Source organism: Triticum aestivum, chromosome 5B (assembly GCF_018294505.1).
Source record: "Triticum aestivum cultivar Chinese Spring chromosome 5B, IWGSC CS RefSeq v2.1, whole genome shotgun sequence".
NCBI classification, from domain to species: domain Eukaryota; kingdom Viridiplantae; phylum Streptophyta; class Magnoliopsida; order Poales; family Poaceae; genus Triticum; species Triticum aestivum.
This window is the reverse complement of record NC_057807.1, coordinates 257486211-257506457: the sequence shown is the minus strand read 5'-3', so window position 1 is coordinate 257506457 and position 20247 is coordinate 257486211.

The following is a 20247-nucleotide window of genomic DNA, read 5'->3' as shown; positions in this document are numbered from 1 at the left end:
AATAATGCAGCCACCCATAAGGACCCGCTTGAAGACCATATGCTTCTCCCCCTTTTGTCAGTAATGACCAAAAAGGTTTGAAGACATAGAGCATCTACTCGTTCCTAGAAGGAGCAGATGGTGGAGCAGGGTCAACGTTGGAGTTTAGTGGTGTAGAAGGGCCTGGTGCAGAGTCGAGATGCAGTGTAGCCATGGTCGGTGAAGTGGCGTCGTCTTCTTCATCGACGACATTCGCAACAACAGTTGCAGCCAAAGATGAATACTCAGAATCTTCAAGTGAGGGAGTGCGGTGCCAGCTTGCATTTGGTGGAGGCCTGGAATCAAACTTGAAGCTTTCGGTGAAGCCATCTGCTCGAAGATCGTCTTCAGAACACAGTAGAGTGAGTCTCTTCCAGGACCGCCGCGCATTCTCATGGGCAACAAATGAGTTCTTTCTGGCCATATTGCGAATGCGATTAACATTCACCAAGAGACTATGCATCTGATGCTTCAGCCAGTCGTGGTGCTTGTCCTGCTTCTGATGTAAGGCCACAAGCAGCTCTCGGTCATTGAGTACACGAGAACGCTTCCGACGCCTTTGACCAATTGTACTAGTAGTGACTTTGATATTTGCTCGATAAGGCATACGCACATTGCCAGCCAGAGGATAAGCAGGAACAGCAACATTTGGAAGATGAACTCCTTCTATGGGCTGCATGAAGCTTTGATGATCAGTGTTGTGAAGATATATCGGCTCCTTGGCAGGCTCGGGTTAGATGGCTTCAACTGATAGATCAACCTCAGGCAGAAAGATAAGATGGTTGCGTGCTGAAGGCTGATAGTTGACAGTAGAATGAAGTTTGATTAGGCGCATTACCCATGGAGCATAAAACTTTAGGCCAAACAGATATATCCCAGATGCAGCAAGGTGTCTGATGAAGAAATCCTGGGAGTTGAATCTGATGCCATTGACAATATAGAATACCAAAGTCTTCATAGTGCCTTCAAGTTTGGCTTCAGAAGAATGCTCCTTGATTGGCCATAGAGTACGCCTCGGTATATGATAGACTATGCGGGGCAAGTACTCGAGGTCTTGGACAAAGAATTCCTTTGGATATTCTGCATCTTGAGGCAATGGCTTCATCATGCTGAGCATCTGACTCATATTGGGTTCAGGCCCCTGAAATATGCTCTGCAGTCCTTCTTTGTGACGCTGACAACTAGGCTAATACAATTCACCTGGAGTGGGCAGGGAGGTAAGCTCGATGATGTCTTAAGCTTTAGCTTCATGGTGCACATCACCTGTCATCCACTCAAGGATCCATGTCTTCGGATCCCGGTTGTAGCCACGAATGTGAAGAGTAGCATAGAACTGCAGCAGAAGCTCTTCATTCCAGTGCTCTTTGGCTGTGACAAATTACAGAAGTCCAGAGCTTCTTCAAGACAGGGGAGCCCAGCAATAGCTTCACAATCAAGATTCATGTGAGAAAAGATCCTCTCTTGATTGTAGAGGACACAGGAGTAATACCTGCATTGTTGATGGCTCCAGAAGAGATCTAAAGAGATCTTTGGCTTCGAGTATGGATTCTTGTCACTATCAAAGAAGGTGTTGTGTGCTCTGAAGTTGTTGACACTGAAAGATCCTGGTGATGTAGCAGCACCTGGCAGCCTTGGCAGTCTTGGATTAGGCTTCTGTACTTGTGGTCGTTGCTGCACATGGTAATCATATTGCGGTCCAGGACCAGTGGGAGGAACCAAGATTGGCCAGCAAACTGTGACCAACTCCCCATCACGGTTGTAAGCCGTTTCCATAGTGTGAGGCCTTGGGGGAGGAACAACACCGTCAGTGGGGACCGGCATCACGGAAGCTTCAAGATTCTCATTGGTTTTAGGCACAACATTAGCTTCAAGCTCCACATGATCTTCAGCCAAGACAGGATCATTGGCTTCATCAGAGTTTGTGGCAGCCTCATGGTTCTCAACCTCCGTATGGTCAACAACCGGAGGGTCTTGCACAATCTCATTCTCCTCGAGAATGACTTGATCTGGGGCAGGGGGTGTGGCTACTCTATCTTCTCTTCTTTCTTCTTCTTCTTCATCGGCTGATGCAGCCGGAATGTCTTCAGCAGCTTTGGCTTCAGATGTTGGAACTGTCACAGAAGGATTCTCTTTAGGGAACACTTGACGTGCCACTGAGCTGGATTGTTGTGAATCTTCTTCTGGGATGGTTGACATGGAGACCGATGGCCTGAGACCTTTGCTAAGCCATTGGAACACGGGCGACGCCTTTGGCGATGGAGTGGTCTCCATGTAGTTGTCGTCATTCAGCACTTGATTGGTAACTGGTGCGGGTGGAGTACGGGGTGTTTCATCATGAACTAGGGTTTCTTCTTGAGGGCGCTCAGCCCATGAATCATCTTGAGCAATTGGCGTCAATGGACAACCAATGCTGATATATTCACTGCTCATTGGAGCAGGCGATGATACCAACTGATGCTCGAGTTGAGGAAGGACTTCATCATCAAAAACATTGTCTTCATGACCAATGTCTTCAGCTACGTTGGGGTCAACAGCTGGAACTTGTTCTTCTTCATGAGCCTCCATGGAAGCAGGCTGGTGGAGCACAACACGTCGTTCTTGATTTGTGGCAGCAGGAGGAGCAACTGAGATGGGTTCAACAATGAGTGGCTGAGAGGCCGCAGCACGCTCTTTCCTTGAAGACTTAGTTTCCTGAGTCTTCAACTTCTTTTTGGAAGGGGCATCATCAGATGCGTCCTTGTGCTTGCTCTTCTTGGCTTCAGCTTCAGCTGCCCTTGTTTTCTCCAGCTCTGAAGCTGCTGAAGGGACCTTAGGCTTCGAGCCTATCATACTAGCAGGGAAGACAATGTGAGGTTCTTCCTGCCTTTGTGCAGTTTGGGTCGCATCAGGCTTCTTCTTCTTGCCAGCCATCCTGGGATCGATGCCAGGGCGCCCAAGAGCTTTACGCTTCTCAGCTTCATTGTGAGCTTGAACGCATTTCTGAGCAAGATACTTCATGCGCTCTCGTGAGCCTTTAGCTTCAGTGCGCTTCTTGTGGAACTCCTCCTTGAGGTCATGCAACATCTTCTTGAAGATTTGAACATCTGCCACGCTGAGCTTGGCCATGTTCTTCTTGAAGTGAGCCTTCTCATAACCAATCTTGTTTTTCAGCTCAACAATCTTCTGATCCAAGGCCAATTCACCAGCAATGGCTCCATGGAGGGTGACGCTGATGTCCACAGGGAGCTGAAGATCATCAATACTGATGTCCTGGTTGTCGAACCACTCATCGATGAAGTTATTCAGAATATCAACATCAAAGAGGGGCAGATCATTGAAGATTTCTGCCTCTTGCTTGCTCTTGATAAGCATTTCCAGAGCATCATCACCAAGATCTTCATCGCCGGGCAGATCAATGGCTTCATCTTCGTTGCGCAGAACATCAAACGGAGTTAGGGGTTGCCCAGTGGCCTTCTTGGGCAATGGCTTGTTGGTCCTCTTGGCCACGCGACATAAGTCTTCAGACTGCACACTGGATTCAGGCGGTGCAGTCTTCAGAGTCTTTCTTGTTGAAGCTTTTGGTGAATGACTTTGAAGCTTTTGCCTTCTTCTTCTTCTTCTCCTTGGGAGGCGAGGGAGCATCTTTAGAATCAGCTACTCCAGCAGATTGCTCCACAGATGCTCTCTGGGCAGCAATGTGAGACAGAAGCCCATCAAAATTGGCGAAGGGGCCAATTCTGTTCTCATTAGCTTCACGAGTCCCATCAGATCTTGGAGCGGAGGGGCCATGGTTGAAGTTGAGGCCAAACTCCTTTTGGTTCTTGACAGCTGAATCTTTTGCAAACTGATAGTTGTGCTTGAAAAGATTGTCTTCACGACACCATAATAGAGAAGATGGGTTGGCGCTTTCAGGCTATGGTCCTCTGACCATACAAGGATAGAATTTTTGCTCAATGGCTTCATCCTTGCTCTTTGGCACCAAGCCGCGATACAGACAGTCACCCCATGGGCGCTTGATGGCATTCTTTTTCAGCATATTCAGGTGTAACAAACCTGTATTTGAACCATTCCTCAGCCCAATATCTTCTGATCCACTGAATCCAGTTCTTACGCTGGTTGTAATTTTCCTCAGGATCTAACTTGTACAGTTCATACATATTAGGAGGCAAATCAAGTGCAGTGTTGCCACGACGTTGCCTGCCACCCTTTCGTGCAGACTTTTCTGAAGACATATATTCAGACTGATTGGCTTCAACACAGTGAATGGCTTCCGTCTGCTGGTCAGACAAGAACTGGCTTCAGAGATTCGATGTGACGTTGTAAGTATTTCTGCAAATGAGTGCAGACTATGAGAACCAAGGGATTCTCCCACGGACATGTACCTGTGACAGCATTAGAGATGCGAGGGAAGGGGAAGAGGTCATATGCATTCTCAGAAGATTTTGAAGATAAATCAGTTAGAAGACATTGACCTCATAGTGCAAAGACATTCACTTATTTGGAGAGAGTTGGTTCCAGATTTGTACGAATCCATGAATAAGTACAAGTGAGGAATCTAACTAGTTATGAAGCATAAGTGAATATACTTGGCATGTATGAGATGCAGATGAAGATATATCCAGATTTGGAAGTGAAGAAACCACTTTTGGTTGAAGTGGATGGATTTGGCGGATCAAAAAGGTAGTAAAAAGTAAGATTTAATTACTGCGTATGAACTGCTAGATGGGGTTGGAAGAGAGGGCGAGCAGTTCAATCTCCCGCACCCTAACTTGGCAGCGGAAGACACCTACGGTGGCGGCAGAGAGGACGAGGTCCGCGGCCGGCGTGAGGACGACGTCGGAGAAGTCACGGCAGCTAAGCGCTTCGTCTCCGGCGTCAACGCGAGCTAGCGGAGGCGCTAGGGTTTGTGCGAGGTGGCGAGGTGGAAGAACAGATATTGACCGCACGGGTGAGTATTTATAAGAAGGAGGGCGGCGTAGCGTAATTACGCAGGTGCCCCTAGCGGTTCACATCTGAGAGACACGTGGCATGCATGCAACTTATTGAAAGTTGTTCCATTTTCCCACGCACGCCTGGATTGTTGGGTGGTCGTTCCGGCTTCTACGGTTTTCAGGCAATAAGGATGCAACATTAAAACAAATTAAATGTTTGTCAGATTGTCCTCTGCTGACAAGGACTCAGAGAAGACAATCGACAGGTTTCAATAGAATGCATATGATTTGGATAGATAGAATTGAGGTAGAAGCACGGAATAGATTAGGGTCCGATCACATTCACTTAGATCAATAAAGATTCAAGAATGAAGACATAGCTATAAGTGTATGCTATAGAGGATAGAACACACACACACACACACACACACACACACACACACACACACACACACACACACACACATATATATATATATAGGGACCAACTCAACATTGTGAAGATAAACCATGAAGACAAAACAATGTTGAAGACAAACCAAATGCAAAGACTATGCAACCATAACGCCCGCATTACCCACGGTATAGGAAGTATTAGACCCAGACGCGGTGCACAATTGTCGTGGCACTCCGAAGTCAAATTCCACATTAATGTATTCACACTTAGAGGGTAAGTCTTCATTGATTGAATATATACGTTACTTCGTGTGTTGCACATCTAAGTCGTCAACATGCATAAGCGTTAGGATGTGTGTCCAATTACAGGACATTTGAGGATTCTAAGATATTTAGCTCACACCGCAACTTGCAAAACCTTTTCTCATCCAAGGTCTTAGTGAAGATATCTGCCAATTGCTCTTCAGTGCTGATGTGAATGATATCAATATCTTCCTTGTTGGCATGATCTCTGAGAAAGTGATGACGGATCTGAATGTGCTTTGTCTTTGAGTGCTGAACTGGATTCTTGGAAAGCTTGACGGTGCTTTCATTGTCGCAGAAGAGTGGTACATTCTTCGTGTTGATGCCATAGTCCTTGAGAGTTTGCTTCATCCATAGAAGCTGAGCACAGCACGATCCAGCAGCAATGTATTCAGATTCAGCAGTGGAGAGTGATACACAGTTCTGCTTCTTTGAAGACCAACAGACAAGAGATCGACCGAGAAAGTGACATGTTCCTGAAGTGGACTTGCGATCAACCTTGTCACCAGCATAATCAGCATCAGAATATCCAATCAGATCAAATGTTGAGCCCTTTGGATACCATAATCCTATCGTTGGGGTGTAAGCCAAATATCAAAGTATTCGCTTCACCGCTAGGTGATGCGACTCCTTTGGTGCCGCTTGGAATCGGGCACACATGCAAATGCTAAGCATTATATCTGGCCTAGATGCACATAAGTAAAGTAAGGAACCAATCATGGAGCGGTATACCTTTTGATCGAACTCTTTACCATTGTCGTCAGGACCTAGATGACTTTTGGTTGGCATTGGCGTCATGTATCCTTTGCAGTCTTGCATTCCAAACTTCTTCAGGAAATATTTGAGGTATTTGTCTTGTGATATGAAGATGCCATTCCTCTGCTGACAGATTTGAAGACCAAGGAAAAACTTCAGCTCACCCATCATGGACATCTGATATTGCTCTTGCATCATGTGCCCAAACTCATCACTGTATCTTTGTTAGTGCAGCCGAAGATAATGTCATCCACATAGATTTGACACACAAACAGTTCACCGTCATATGTCTTCGTGAAGAGTGTTGGATCTAGAGAACCAGGTTTGAAGCCTTTGCTCTTCAGGAAGTCTTTGAGTGTGTCATACCAAGCGCGAGGAGCTTGTTTGAGGCCATACAGTGCCTTGTTGAGCTTGTATACCATATCAGGATGTTTTGGATCTTCAAAGCCAGGTGGTTGTGCAACATACACTTCTTCTTCAATCTTGCCATTGAGAAAGGCACTCTTCACATCCATTTGGTACAGAAGGATGTTGTGATGGTTGGCATAGGCTAGCAGTATGCGAATGGCTTCAAGCCTTGCCACGGGAGCAAATGTTTCATCGAAGTCAATTCCTTCTACTTGAGTGTAGCCTTGAGCAACTAGACGAGCCTTGTTTCTGACAACTTGACCATGCTCATCTTGTTTGTTGCGATAGATCCATTTGGTGCCAATGATATTGTGCTTGCGAGGATCAGGACGCTTGACCAGTTCCCATACATTGTTCAGCTCGAACTGATGAAGCTCTTCTTGCATAGCTTGAATCCATTCAGGTTCCATAAAGGCTTCAACAACTTTCTTGGGTTCAGATATAGAGACAAATGCAAAGTGCCCACAACAATTTGCTAGTTGTGTTGCTCTTGAATGAGTGAGTGGACCAGGAGCATTGATGTTATCGATTATCTTCTCAATATGTACTTCATTTGCAACACGGGGATGAACTGGACGAAGATTTTGCCCTTGCAGATCATTGTCTTCAGCTTCAGCATTGACTTCAGGTTGAGCATTGTCTTCAGGTTGACTGGGTGCAATGATGAGTTCGTCTTCAACCTGAGCTTATGAAGGTATGATTTCTCCAGTACCCATTAGCTTGATAGATTCACTAGGAGTGACTTCATCTAGCACATTTGGCAGGTGCTCTCTTTGCGAGCCGTTAGTCTCATCGAACCGCGCATCCATAGTTTCAACCACTTTGTAGTGAAAGAGGTTGAAGACTCTGTAGGAGTGCGAATCCTTTCCGTATCCAAGCATAAAACATTCATGTGCTTTCGGTGCAAATTTTGAAGTGTGGTGTGGATCCTTGATCCAGCACCTAGCACCAAATACTCTGAAGTAACTGGCGTTTGGCTTCTTACTATTTGGCAGCTCATATGATGTCTTCTTTAGAAGCTTGTGAAGATAAACACGGTGGATAACATGGCATGCAGTATCAATGGCTTCAGGCCAGAACTTACTTGGAGTCTTGTACTCATCAAGCATTGTCCGAGCCATCTCAATGAGGGTTCTGTTCTTGCGCTCCATGATGCCATTCTGCTGAGGTGTATGGAGCTGAAAACTCATGAGTGATGCCCAGTGTATCAAGATAAGTATCAAGGCCTATGTTCTTGAATTCTGTGCCGTTGTCACTTCTGATGTGCTTGATCTTGACGCCATAGTTCGTCATGGCACGGTTGGCGAATCGTCTGAAAACATCCTGCACTTCAGTCTTGTAGAGGATTATATGCACCCATGTATATCTTGAGTAATCATCAACAATGACGAAGCCATAGAGACAAGCAGTGGTAGTAAGAGTAGAGTAGTGAATAGGGCCAAATAAGTCCATGTGAAGCAGCTCGAAGGGTTGTGATGTCGTCATGATTGTCTTCGAGGGATGCTTGGCCCTAGTCATCTTCCCAGCTTCACAAGCACCACACAGATGATCCTTCTTGAACTTGACGCCCTCGATGCCCACGACATGCTTCTTCTTCGTGAGAGTGTACAAGTTCCTCATGCCAGCATGTCCTAGCCTCCGATGCCAGAGCCAGCACTCTGAAGCTTTTGCTAGAAGACATACATCCAACTGTGGTCCTAATGAGAAATCTACTATATACATATGATCTTTTCGATACCCTTTAAAGACTAGAGACTTGTCAGATTCCATAAGGACAATGCAACGATATTTTCCAAATATCACGATCATGTTCAAATCACATAGCATTAAGACAGACATTAAGTTGAAACCAAGGGATTCAACAAGCATCACTTTATCCATGTGCTGATCCTTTGAGATTGCAACTCTACCAAGACCCAATACCTTGCTTTTACCAGTGTCAGCAAATGTGATGTGACTTTTATTAGACGGGCGAAGGGTTGAATCCATCAGAAGACTTCTATCACCAGTCATGTGGTTGGTGCAGCCACTATCCATAATCCATTCTGAAGCCTTTGGTGTCATATCCTACAGTACAGTTTGGGGGATAGGCTTCACCAAGAGAGTTGTGAAGCAGAAACATTTGACGAACAAGCGAAACATGAAAGTTCAGATCTTGGTTAGGATAAATAGGATGATTGTCAAGGAATCCCGGGACAAAATACATAGTAAGACCATTTTGACATTTTATCTTGCATCCCACAAGATGTTTAAGGTCCCCAGCATAAGCATTAGACGCCTTTGATTTCCGGCTGGAGACCTTTCCCTGCAAAAGAGAGTTAAGTTTTCTTAACCACCCACATCTTCAGGGGTGTCTTAGAAGCAATGAGTCTAAGTGCAACATCTGAGAACTTCGGCTTTGGAGCCCTAGCAAATAGCCTTGCAGGAGGTGAATAATACTCATAAGAATAAGCAGAAAAGTTCTTAGACTTATGAACATAGCGGTTTGACGAAACACGCTCATATTCAAAAGTCTGAGTATGGTTTCCCTGCAAAACATTGGTGTTAGGGTGACTCGGATGAGTCCTCTGTCTGTATGAAGCCTTTGGACCATATGAAGCCTTTGGTTCAGGATTTGTCTTCTTCCCAGGTGGTGTCTGATACGTCTCCAACGTATCTATAATTTATGAAGCATTCATGCTATTATCCTATCTATATCGAATGATTACGGGCTTTATTATACACTTTTATATTACTTTTGGGACTAACCTATTAACCGGAGGCCCATCCCATATTGTTGTTTTATTGCCTATTTCAGTATTTCGAAGAAAAGGAATATCAAACAGAGTCCAAACAGAATGAAACCTTCGGGAGCGTGATTTTTGGAAAGGATATGATCCGGGAGACTTGGAGTTCAAGCCAGGGAAGGTTCGAGGAAGCCAGGAGATAGGAGGGCGCGCCCACCCCCCTGGGCACGCCCCCTGTCTCCTGGGCCCCTCGAGGCTCCCGAGACGGACTTCTTTTGCCTATATAAGTCCACGTACCCTAAAAACATCGAAGACGAAGATAGATCGGGAGTTCTGCCGTTGCAAGCCTCTGTAGCCACCAAAAACCTCTCGGGAGCCCGTTCCGGCACCCTGCCGGAGGGGGGGGTCCCTCACCGGTGGCCATCTTCATCATCCCGGCGCTCTCCATGACGAGGAGGGAGTAGTTCACCCTCGGGGCTGAGGGTATGTACCAGTAGCTATGTGTTTAATCTCTCTCTCTCTCTCTCTCTCTCTCTCTCTCTCTCGTGTTCTCTCTATGGCACGATCTTGATGTATCGCGAGCTTTGCTATTATAGTTGGATCTTATGATGTTTCTCCCCCTCTACTCTCTTGTGATGAATTGAGTTTTCCTCTTGAAGTTATCTTATCGGATTGAGTCTTTAATGATTTGAGAACACTTGATGTATGTCTTGCCGTGCTTATCTGTGGTGACAATGGGATATCACGTGCCACTTGATGTATGTTTTGGTGATCAACTTGCGGGTTCCGCCCATGAACCTATGCATAGGGGTTGTCACACGTTTTCATCTTGACTCTCCGGTAGAAACTTTGGGGCACTCTTTGAAGTACTTTTTGTTGGTTTGATAGATGAATCTGAGATTGTGTGATGCATATCGTATAATCATGCCCACGGATACTTGAGGTGACAATGGAGTATCTAGGTGACATTAGGGTTTTGGTTGATTTGTGTCTTAAGGTGTTATTCTAGTACGAACTCTTGAATAGATTGATCCGAAAGAATAGCTTTGAGGTGGTTTCGTACCCTACCATAATCTCTTTGTTTTTTCTCCGCTATTATTGGCTTTGGAGTGACTCTTTGTTGCATGTTGAGGGATTGTTATATGATCTATCTATGTTATTATTGTTGAGAGAACTTGCACTAGTGAAAGTATGAACCCTATGCCTTGTTTCCTATCATTGTAATACCGTTTACGCTCACTTTTATCATTAGTTACCTTGCTGTTTTTATATTTTCAGATTACAAAAACCTATATCTACCATCCATATTGCACTTGGATCACCATCTCTTCGCCGAACTAGTGCACCTATACAATTTTCCATTGTATTGGGTGTGTTGGGGACACAAGAGACTCTTTGTTATTTGGTTGCAGGGTTGTTTGAGAGAGACCATCTTCATCCTACGCCTCCTACGGATTGATAAACCTTAGGTCATCCACTTGAGGGAAATTTGCAACTGTCCTACAAACCTGTGCACTTGCAGGCCCAACAACATCTACAAGAAGAAGGTTGTGTAGTAGACATCAAGCTCTTTTCTGGCGCCGTTGCCGGGGTGGTGAGTGCTTGAAGGTATATCTTTAGATCTTGCAATCGAATCTTTTTGTTTCTTGTTTTATCACTAGTTTAGTCTATAAAAGAAAACTACAAAAAAATGGAGTTAAGTTTGTCTCATACGCTTCATCTTTCTAATATCTTTCGTGAGTTTGATGGAAAGGAAAATTGTGCCCAATTGCTAGAAGAAGAATGCATTAAAATGTTTGATACTAAATTTTTGTATGATGAGCATGATTGCAATGTTGTTAGTATGAATTCCTTGAATATCCATGATGCTAATGATATGCAAAGCCACAAGCTTGGGGAAGCTATGTTTGATGAAGATGATATTTTTTGTCCCCCAAGTTTTGATGAGCAAATTTATTATGATGAAAGCATGCCTCCTATTTATGATGATTATATTGATGAAAGTGGGTTTGGAAGAGTGTCAACTTTAGGAAGTAGTGATCCCACTATTTTGGAGCATGTTGAATCTTATTGTGATGAACATGAAAGTGGATTTGGAAGAGTGTCAACTTTATTTAGTGATGATTCCACTATTTTGGAAGAGGTTCAAATTGATTATGAGAACAAAGTTGCTATATATGATGATTATTGTGATGGCTTGTATGCTACTAAGAATAATGATAACCATGAAACTTGTCATCATGATTTTAGTTTTCAATTGGATTATGCCTCACATGATAATTATTTTGTTGAGTTTGATCTCATTACTATTCATGAGAAGAATTTTGCTTATGTGGAGAGTAGTAAATTTTCTATGCTTGTAGATCATGAAAAGAATGCTTTAGGTGCTGGTTATATTGTTGAATTCATTCATGATGCTACTGAAAATTATTGTGAGAGAGGAACATATACTTGTAGGAATTGCAATAATGTCAAGTTTCCTCTCTATGTGCTTAAAGTCTTGAAGTTATGCTTGTTTTACCTTCCTATTCTAGTTGATTATTGTTCACATAAGTTGTTTGCTCACAAAATCCCTATGCATAGGAAGTGGGTTATACTTAAATGTGCTAGTCATATGCTTCATGATGCTCACGTTATGTTTCAATCATTATCTTTTATGTGAGCATCATTGTCATCATCATGCCTAGCTAGAAAGGCATTAAAGAAAAGCGCTTGTTGGGAGACAACCCAACATTTACCCTTACTGTTTTTGTGTGTCCATATGATTATTCTACTGTAGCAATCATGTTTTATATCTTTTGTTTCAATAAAGTGCCAAGTAAGACCTTTAGGATAGCCTACGGTGATAGTTGTGTTGATCCTGCTGAAAAACAGAAACTTTTGCACCCAGTAAATTAGTTTTGTTAATTCACAGAAACGTTATTAGGATCTAATTCTTCTTGCGCTGGATTGGTACACAAATTTATTAGGACTTCCTAATTTGGTAGGATTTTTGGAGTTCCAGAAGTATACGTTTGATACATATTACTACAGACTGTTCTGTTTTTGACAGATTCTGTTTTCTATGTGTTGTTTGCTTATTTTGATGAATCTATGAGTAGTATCGGAGGGTATGAACCATAGATAAGTTGGAGTACATTAGATATTACAACAATATGAATTAATAATGAGTTCATTACAGTACCTAAGTGGTGGTTTTATTTTCTTATACTAACGGAGCTTACGAGTTTTCTGTTGAGTTTTGTGTTGTGAAGTTTTCAAGTTTTGGGTAAAGATTCGATGGACTATGGAATAGGGAGTGGCATGAGCCTAAGCTTGGGGATGCCGAAGGCACCCCAAGGTAATATTCAATGACAACCAAGAGCCTAAGCTTGGGTATGCCCCGGATGGCATCCCCTCTTTCGTCTTCGTTCATCGGTAACTTTACTTGGAGCTATATTTTTATTCACCACATGATATGTGTTTTGCTTGGAGCGTCGTTTTCTTTTGTTAGTATTTGCTTGATGTTATTTAGAATAATGTTTTGCATCTTTAGTTTCAATAAAAATGTCAAGGATAGCCTTTACCATGCTTATTTTGCTAGTATACATGTTGCTGTTTGAAAACAGAAAGTTTACCGCTGTTTCAAAAATTCCCTAGAAAAGTCAGAGAATGGTATAATGTTGAAACTTTTTGCATATTGAGATCTGATAAATCTTCTACAGTTTAGTATTTTTCTCATAATTTTTGCAGTTAGGGAAGTATTGATACTATTGCATTCTTTATAGACTGTACTGTTTTGGCAGATTGCTGCTATGTTTGCATTGTTTGCATATGTTGCTTGTTTAATGATTATATTTGATGATAGGAGTATTAAATATGCAGAGACATTTAGTATGCAATGTTGAATAATAATTTTAGTGATTTGTTATAGTAGAAAATTATAAGGTTTTGCATTCGTTTATACTAACCTATCTCACGAGTTCTTGTTGAGTTTGGTGTGTATGAAGCTTTTGATAAAAAGAGAAACCATGATACGAGAGAAATTAAGGAGACACAAAAGTTCAAGATTGGGGATGCCCAAGGCACCCCAAGATAATATTTCAAGAAGTCTCAAGCATCTAAGCTTGGGGATGCCCCGTGAGGCATCCCACCTTTCTTCTTCAACAACTATCGGTTAGCATCGGTTGAACCTAAGTTTTTGCTTCTTCACATGAGTTGTGATATCCTTGCAATGTCATTTTATTTTGCTTTGCTTGCTGTTTGAATACAGTACCAAGATCTGAAATTCTTTAATGAGAGAGAGTCTTCGCATAATTACATAATTATTTAGCTACTCATTGATCTTCACTTATATCTTTTTGGAGTAGTTAGTCATTTACTGTGTGCTTCACTTATATCCTATGAGTAAATGGTTGAATGAGTTGAATGTCATAAATCTGAAATTATATATGTTTCATTTGCTTATCCCATGGGTAGTAATGACTTCACATCTAAGAAGTAGAGGTTGTAAATTTATTGAAGGTTAGCAAGCATTGTATTGGTCATTTGAACAATTCATGAAAGAATATTGAAGGAAGAGAGATTTCACATATAAATATACTATCTTAGACATCTTTTATAATTGTGAGCACTCATTAAGTATGACATGCTAAAGAGTTGATGTTGGACAAGGAAGACAACGTAATGGGTTATGTTTTCTCACATCTCAGTTAAAGTATATTGTCATGGATCATTCAAACATGTTGAGATTGCCTTTCCCCCTCATACTAGCCAAATTCCTTGCACCAAGTAGAGATACTACTTGTGCTTCCAAATATCCTTAAACCCAGTTTTTCCATGAGAGTCCACTATACCTACCTATGGATTGAGTAAAAGATCCTTCAAGTAAGTTGTCATTGGTGCAAGCAATAAAAATTGCTCTTGAAATATGTATGATCTATTAGTGTGAAGAAAATAAGCTTTATACAATCTTGTTATGGAAGCAATAAAAGCGACAGACTGCATAATAAAGGTCCATATACAAGTGGCAATATAAAGTGACGTTCTTTTGCATTAAGATTTTGTGCATCCAATCATAAAAGCGCATGACAACCTCTGCTTCCCTCTGCGAAGGGCCTATCTTTTACTTTATGTCTTTTACTTTATGCAAGAGTCAAGGTGATCTTCACCTTTCCCTTTTTCATTTTATCCTTTGGCAAGCACCTCATGTTGGAAAGATCCTGGTATATATCCAATTGGATGTAAGTTAGCATGAACTATTATTGTTGACATCACCCAAAGGTGAATACGTTGGGAGGCAACACTATAAGCCCTTATCTTTCTCAGTGTCCGGTTGAAACTCCATAACCATTAGTATTGCGTGAGTGTTAGCAATTGTAGAAGACTATATGGTAGTTGAGTATGTGGAGTTTGCTAAATCAAAGCTCCGACATAGACCCTTCCTGAAAATAGGATGAATTGTATTTGTTTGATGACCGAGAATGAAGCTTGCTAGTTTTCAAGAAAGTTCATGGTCTATGCTTTAACATGTGAATTGCTTGTTACTTGTTCGTGAGAAGTTTTATGAGATGAACTACTGTTATGACATATAATCATGCTAGAATAGGTGATTGAAATTATCATTGATCAAACTTGTGCACCTTCTAGCATTCACACTTCATAAATTCTTTCTTTTATCATTTACCTACTCGAGGACGAGCATGAATTAAGCTTGGGGATTATTGATACGTCTCCAACGTATCTATAATTTATGAAGCATTCATGCTATTATCCTATCTATTTTGAATGATTACGAGCTTTATTATACACTTTTATATTACTTTTGGGACTAACCTATTAACCGGTGGCCCAGCCCATATTGTTGTTTTATTGCCTGTTTCAGTATTTCGAAGAAAAGGAATATCAAACGGAGTCCAAACGGAATGAAACCTTCAGGAGCGTGATTTTTGGAAAGGATATGATCCGGGAGACTTGGAGTTCAAGCCTGGGAAGGTTTGAGGAAGCCAGGAGATAGGAGGGCGCGCCCACCCCCCTAGGTGCGCGCCCTGTCTCCTGGGCCCCTCGAGGCTCCCCCGACTGACTTCTTTCACCTATATAAGTCCACGCACCCTAAAAACATCGAAGACGAAGATAGATCGGGAGTTCCGCCGCCGCAAGCCTCTGTAGCCACCAAAAACCTCTCAGGAGCCCGTTCCGGCACCCTGCCGGAGGGGGGGGGGGGATCCCTCACCGGTGGCCATCTTCATCATCCCGGCGCTCTCCATGATGAGGAGGGAGTAGTTCACCCTCGGGGCTGAGGGTATGTACTAGTAGCTATGTGTTTGATCTCTCTCTCTCTCTCTCTCTCTCGTGTTCTCTCTATGGCACGATCTTGATGTATCACGAGCTTTGCTATTATAGTTGGATCTTATGATGTTTCTCCCCCTCTACTCTCTTGTGATGAATTGAGTTTTCCTCTTGAAGTTATATTATCGGATTGAGTCTTTAATGATTTGAGAACACTTGATGTATGTCTTGCCGTGCTTATCTGTGGTGACAATGGGATATTACGTGCCACTTGATGTATGTTTTGGTGATCAACTTGCGGGTTCCGCCCATGAACCTATGCATAGGGGTTGGCACACGTTTTCGTCTTGACTCTCCGGTAGAAACTTTGGGGCACTCTTTGAAGTACTTTGTGTTGGTTGGATAGATGAGTCCGAGATTGTGTGATGCATATCGTATAATCATGCCCACGCATACTTGAGGTGACAATGGAGTATCTAGGTGACATTAGGGTTTTGGTTGATTTGTGTCTTAAGGTGTTATTCTAGTACGAACTCTTGAATAGATTGATCCGAAAGAATAACTTTGAGGTGGTTTCATACCCTACCATAATCTCTTCGTTTTTTCTCCGCTATTAGTGGCTTTGGAGTGACTCTTTGCTGCATGTTGAGGGATTGTTATATGATCTATCTATGTTATTATTGTTGAGAGAACTTACACTAGTGAAAGTATGAACCCTATGCCTTGTTTCCCATCATTGCAATACCGTTACGCTCACTTTTATCATTAGTTACCTTGCTGTTTTTATATTTTCAGATTACAAAAACCTATATCTACCATCCATATTGCACTTGTATCACCATCTCTTCGCCAAACTAGTGCACCTATACAATTTGCCATTGTATTGGGTGTGTTGGGGACACAAGACACTCTTTGTTATTTGGTTGCAGGGTTGTTTGAGAGAGACCATCTTCATCCTACGCCTCCTATGGATTGATAAACCTTAGGTCATCCACTTGAGGGAAATTTGCTACTGTCCTACAAAACTGTGCACTTGCAGGCCCAACAATGTCTACAAGAAGAAGGTTGTGTAGTAGACATTAGTGTGATGACAACATTCACGGGAAGACTTTCAAGACAACTTTTGGGTACCCAAATCTTCTTAAGAGGTGGTCCATTCCTGCAGTTAGTACCAATATACCTGGCAAACACTTCACCATTCTGATTCTTGAACAGTTTATAGTTTGCATCAAAGGATTCATCAATGATAATTGGGTTAGCACTAGTGAAGCCAGATAAGGTAGATGGGTCCACTAAAGGTCCCTTAGCAGCAACCCATGTGGTTTTGGGGTACTGCTCAGGCATCCAGTAAGAACCATCAACATTCATTTTTCTCTCGAACCAACACCCTCTTTCCTAGGGTTTTAGTTCAGAATCTGCTTTTTGAGGACATCACATAGTGACTGATGCCCTTTGAGACTTTTGTACATTCCTGTCTCAAGCAATGATTTCAACCTGGCATTCTCATCAGCAATAGTAGTGGTATCCTCAACAGAGGGGTTAGTTACCACATTACCAGTTGAAGATATTGCAACAATAGCAGCAGTTGAACATTCAGCAACAGAGACAACATTATCACACTCAAGACATTTTAGACATGGTGGTTCAAATCCTTCCTGAGCGGAACAGATCTGTTGAGCGCGGAGTGACTCGTTCTCCTTTTGAAGATCTTCATAAGTCGATCTCAATTTCTCAAGCTCTTGCTTCCTTTGAAGATAATCATAGGAGAGCTTTTCATGAGAAGTTGAGAGCGATTCATGACGACTTTCAAGTTCCTCGTACTTAACATGAAGATTTTTAATGTCTTCAATTAAGGACTGAATTCGGGTCATTTCCGCGTCCAACAAGTCATCGCTTTTGTCAAGCAACTTTTGAATATGTTCCATAGCATTCTGTTGTTCAGTTGCAATTTTAGCAAGTGTTTTGTAGCTAGGTTTAGATTCACATTCAGAGTCATCTTCACTGGATGTTTGAAAGTAAGCATCGCATGAGTTTACTTTGGCACCACGTGCCATGAAGCAGTAGGTGGGAGCAGAGTCATCCTCATCCTTGGCATCAGCGTTGGTGATGAGGCCATTGTCTTCAGTGTTGAGGATGGACTTGGCGACATACGTAGAAGCTAGAGCCAGGCTTGCTACTCCAGAATCAGATTCCTCTTCAGACTCCACCTTTGCCTCCTCAGATGCAGACTCCTCCTCTGAATCCATCTCCTTGCCAACAAATGCACGAGCCTTGCTTGATGAGCTCTTCTTGTGTGATGAAGACTTCGATTAAGACTTGGAAGAATACCCTGAGGATTTCTTCTTCTTCTTGTCATCAGAATCATATTCCTTGCTCTTCTTCTTCTTTGTCTCATTGTCCCACTGTGGACACTCAAAGATGTAGTGACCAGGTTTCCTGCACTTGTGGCAGGTTCTCTTCTTGTGATCACGAGAGAAGCTTTATCATTTCTTGAGCTAGATCTTGAAGACTTTCTAGAGTCTTTCTTCTTGGCGAACTTTTGGAACTTCTTCACAAGCATAGCAAGCTCCTTTCCAATATCTTCAGGATCCCCAGAACTGCAGTCAGATTCTTATTCAGATGAGGAGACAACCTTTGCTTTCAAAGCGCGAGTACGACCATAGTTGGGACCATAGATATCTCTTTTCTCAGATAGCTGGAACTCATGTGTGTTGAGCCTCTCAAGTATGTCAGACGGATCGAGAGCAGGGCGCTCTTGAATCATCAGGGCCAAGGTGTTAAATGAGCTGTCAAGAGATCTCAGAAGTGTCTTGACGACTTCGTGCTTGGTGATCTCAGTGGCGCCGAGTGCATGAAGCTCATTTGTGATGTCAGTGAGGCGATCAAATGTGAGCTGGACATTCTCATTGTCATTTCTCTTGAAGCTGTTGAAGAGATTGAGAAGAACACTGATCCTTGAATCTCTCTGTGTTGAGACGCCTTCATTGACCTTGGAGAGCCAGTCTCAGACTAGCTTCGCAGTTTCCCGAGCACTCGCACGACCATACTGCCCTTTGGTCAGATGACCACAGATGATGTTCTTGGCAGTTGAATCCAGTCGGATGAACTTCTTTACATCAGCAGGAGTAACACCTTCACCGGCCTTGGGAACGTCGTGCTTGACGACATATCAGAGATCGGCGTCAATGGCTTCAAGATGCATACGCATATTATTCTTCTAGTAGGGGTAATCAGTGTCGTCGAAGACAGGGCACGCAGCAGAGACCTTGCTTATCCCTGCAGTTGACATAGCTAAACTCTAGGTGGTTAAACCGAATCACACAGAACAACGGAGCACCTTGCTCTGATACCAATTGAAAGTGCTAGTATTCGACTATAGGGGGGGTGAATAGGCGATTTTTATGAAAGTCTTCAAAACAGGGGTGCTTTGAAGAAAAACAATAGAAATGAATCTATTGATATGCAGCGGAAGGTAGACTACACTAGACAAGCCATAGTCAAGTAAGCAATGTAGTGAAAGCACGAAGACTATCAGCAACTAGGTAATATGTATCAGGATGGAAGATAGTGTGAAGCCAAACAGTAAATAGTCTTCACACAATGAAGTTAATCAGATCAGGCACATGAGGAAAGACTTCACGAAGACAAACTGTAAGTAAAGAGAGAGGAAGGATAGAACCAGTTGCTCGGAGAGGACAAGGGGTTTGTTGGACCAGTTACAGTTGCTGTGACAACTGTACGTCTGTTTAGGGAGGCTGAGATTCAACTCAGAAGACCGTCTCTTCACCTTATTTCCCTTGAGCTAATAACACTTAGTCCTCGCCCAATCACTCTGGTAAGTCTTCAAGGGAGACTTCCAAACCTTCACAGACTTCATTCACCGGCAATCCACAATGACTCTTGGATGCTCAAAACGCGACGCCTAACCGGCTGGAGGATTCATAGTCCTCAAGTTTAATAAGTCTTCAGATCACGCGGATGGAAAGACTTTAGTGATGCCTAACACTCTTTGGCTCTGGGGGTTTTGGGCTTTGTCCTCGCAAGGATTTCTCTCTCAAAGCCTTCAGAGGTGGGTTTCTCTCAAACGACAACCAATTTATGGTGTAGGGGGTGGGCTATTTATAGCCAGGAGGCAACTCGACCTGATTTGTCCAAAATGACCCTGGGTCACTAAGGAACTGACACGTGTCCAACGGTCAGATTTCAAACACATGCGGCAGCTTAGCTTGGGTTACAAGCAAAGCTGACTCATCCAGCTCTGGATAAGATTTGCTCTCATTGTCTTCGCTCGAAGACATAGGATTTGGTTGAGCATCACTTCAGTCACTCTGACTTTGTTCACTTGGACTCCACTTAATAGTACGGTGGTTCCTATGACCCGACAAAGAAGAAAAGGAAACTACGAAACAACTATGTCTTCGTACTCCATAGTCTTCATGCGATGTCTTCTCTTGTCATAGTCT